We start from the raw sequence: 3,842 nt of genomic DNA, 5'->3' as shown, positions 1-3,842 counted from the left end.
CTTTTTGAAATTATGCCCATTACATCTTGCCAAAATGCACCCGTCACTTACATATTTGACAAGGGCCTCAAGATTTAGCAACTTTGACACCATCTCTTGCTTTTAAAATTGCAACCAATTGCCAAAATTCAAGTGACCAAAGCGGGTATGCTATAGCTCTGCAACACTCGTGGCACATGTGACAGTAAAATTGAAAAAGCATGATATGCCAATCACTTATACCTATCCAATCTATAATGCCCATAGCTTAGAGTACCGGATAGCACGATGATATCTCCATCACTTTCATCATGAAATGTACACCTATCATCAACAAATTTGACCCACTAGGCTTGCCCTAGTGTGGCAAAGACTAACAGCACAGCAAGTCCTTTTTTATGCCTGGCATAAACAAGACTTCTGAGAGAGTGGTTGTCCCACTACTTTTAGTAGTGAGAACAACCTTACCAACTCCTTTTACTAGTTACGAGGAGTTACTTACATATGTGACTATTCCTCCTTTAGAAGCAGAATCAAGTGAGGAAAAAAAACATGTAAATTTTTTTGATGAGTTGGTTGTAGTGCAGAGCAATCTCAGTAAAACCAAACTAGTATACATGTGGGAGAATATGCATTTGCTGTGCCAATAAAAAAGGTAAAGTAAGCCAAAGGCAAAATCAACCAGTCTTTTGGAAAGAATGCCAAGAAGGGGGGTGATAAGCCTAAGAAGAAAGGCAAAAGCAACTTTACTATCGTGTAAAAATTTTGTTAACGTTTGAAGCACACTATAATCGTGTAAAAATTTTGTTAACGTTTGAAGCACACTATAGCATATACCTTCTCCACCTAAGAGAATAGCTTAATCTAAGATAATCAAAAGAGAAACTCTAAGAGAAGATGAAAAGGGGGTGAGAGCCAAGAGAACCTACTCTGATACCGATTGTTGGAGTGGAGATTAAAGTAGAAATATACACATAGTGTTGAGATCGGCAATGCCAAATTGATGGAGTGAGAAGTGAGTTGATCAAATTGATTGGAGAGATTGTATGCACACACCCAAGTTTACAATGAGAGGTGTTGAAATGTGCAATGTAAAATGTGTGAGAGGATCTTGAGCTTGAGTGTGGGAAATCCTGAAAGTTGGAAACATTCTCTCTTACAGCAATAGCGATCTTGAACGGCTTACGTTCTTTGCCAAGGTTATTTAAATCGATGCTCACCAAGTCCTCATCTTCCATTGAGATTAATAGATCCAAATGATTCAATAATACTATTGATCTTCAATGCATACTCATTGATGGACATGTTCTTTTTCTCCACTATATGTAGCTCTTGCTTTAGCTATAACTTCATTGCCTTTGTGCAAACATTTGGAACATCTTCACCAGGTTTTGCCATGCAACTGCTGGAGTGTTGGCATCCTGTATATGCCCTATCATAGTGTCTATCACACTAATTGAAAGCCAATATATGACTTTCCTTGAACACCCTTGTTATAGTCTTTGAACATCTTTATATATGCTAGAGTAACATTCTCTTCAAGCAATTCTAGAGACTCCTTATTATCTCCTTCAACATAGTCCCAAAATCCTTTTCCCGTCATGAAATTGGTCGTTCTATACTTCCACGCATGGAAGTTATTCTTGTCAAGCTTATTATTGACAATTTAGTTGATGTTGACATACGTCTTTGCTTACAACCACCAAAAATCTACAAACAGATAATTTCTATATCTGCGCATGGAAGTTATTCTTGTCAAGCTTATTATTGATAATTTAGTTGATGTTGACATACATCTTTGCTTACAACCACCAAAAATCTGCAATCAGTATATGTTGTAACGAGGTTATAATTCTTATATTGGTATTTCTCCACAATCTATATGTCATAACACGTACCAGAGTACACATACATACACCCACAATCAGTAATACATGTGCAATCATTGTCCACACACCCAAAACACACTATTGCACTAGAATAACTAGAGTTCGAACATAGATAGTACCAAACCAGAACTTGTTAGAAGTGCTCGAAAACATGTTAAAGTGGCCAAATGGAGGCCGAAACCCACATGAAACATAGTTCATGCCATAAAATTACAGAAGTACGGAGTACTATGCACCATGCAAGTACTTTTGTACTTGTAAAGATAGCTCCTCAATCAAAGACGTGTAGCTCCCAACGCTACCAAGAGGGTGTCGTACCAAAATAAGAAGGGGAAGAGATGATGATGCTCTTATCCATGGTATCGCTTCCTTCACCTTCATAGCTTCCTTTTCTTACTACTCAACTCCTTAGCCTAAACCAAGCTCCGATACCATGAAAAGATTAGGGAAGGAGAGGGAGCTTAAGCTTTTGCAAGTGCACACACACATATGGATAAGACACATAGAGATGCAAGGCTAAAATCTTCTTCTTCTTCTTGTTCTAAAAAGAGGTCTATAAAAGATGAGTAAAAACCAACATAAGTACTAGAGTACTATGTACAAGTGGTCCATAATGTGAACACGCTAAGTAGATGAGCTTAGAATCACTAATGAAGATTCGTCGTGTTAGCTACCAAACATGCTAGTGGTGTAAAGGTGGGACAGTCACCTAGGCATGTCATGCGTATTAGCTCCTGTTTAGCTTGACATCTCAATAGTGTAAAATTATACTTAGAAGGAAAGTCTTTATACTAAAGAGACTAAGTTATATGATCTTTTTGGTGGTAAATAAGGACTAGGACCAAAGTCAAGTATATGAAAATCAAGGATTGGATGTGCGCAACTCAAAGAGGCCAAGTCCTTAAGTTGTGAAGGGTTTGACATTCTAATGATATCAAAGGAAATGAATTCAAGAAATCAAGGTTGGGATATAATAAGAAATATTCAAGGAAGGGAAAGTCCTTAAGAATGAACATGAATTTTCTATCTAAAGGTAAGTCCCGCAAATAAGAGGAGTAGGTTAATGACCTTCTTTATATACAAAGAACCTTAATTGTAGTTGAATGGATTGACTTATGGAGTTAAGACTTGAAAATAATCCCAAGGAAGGGAAAAATCTTGAGAAGACTACACTAGGATATGTTGTGGTTGGAGGAATTTAACATGCTCAGAGTTTTGATTGAAGAGTTGTAATGTCTCATTGAGCTCTATAGTTTACATTGCTTTAAATATGAATATGGTGTATATTTTTTAAAATCTTTCTTTATTGTTTGGAATACTACATTCATATGATATGTGTTTGTTTATGGAAATTGATTGGGTTTCATCCGTGGGGTGTATCACACAAAGGTGATCATCCAAGATCGTGACACCCCTCTCAACAGCTCTGTAAAAACAGTTGAACGTGAGTGTGGCAAGATTGCTTTAGATACGAATCTTTCTTTATTTTTTTGGAATATTGTATTCATATGATATGTGTTTGTTTATGGAAGCCTGTGAAGGTAATGCGCATGTTTATGTTGTCGTGTGGGTGTTATCCGTGGGGTGCATTGTGTTTGTTTATGGAAGTTAATGCGCATGTTTATGTTATCGTGTGGGTGTTATCCGTGGGGTGCATTGTGTAAAGGTGATTGTCCGAGACCCTGACACCCCACTAAATTTGAGTGTGCCGTTGGCATGATTGCATTAGATATGAATATGGTGTATATTGTTTGAATCTTTCTTTATTGTTTGGAATACTGTATTCATATGATGCATATGTGTTTGTTTATGGAAGCTTCTAAAGGTAATGCACATGTTCATGGATTCCCATGTGGGTGTCATCCGTGGGGTGCATCACGCAAAAGAGATCATATGAGACCTTGACCCCTCTTAACTGAACGTGGGTGATGGACATGAAGCGGCTTCAAAGTGAAGCATGGAGGGTAGTGTCTG

This window comes from Cibotium barometz, chromosome 7, assembly GCF_041138505.1.
Source record: "Cibotium barometz isolate CiBa-2024 chromosome 7, ASM4113850v1, whole genome shotgun sequence".
Taxonomy (NCBI): Eukaryota; Viridiplantae; Streptophyta; class Polypodiopsida; order Cyatheales; family Cibotiaceae; genus Cibotium; species Cibotium barometz.
Note: the sequence above shows the minus strand (reverse complement) of the source record.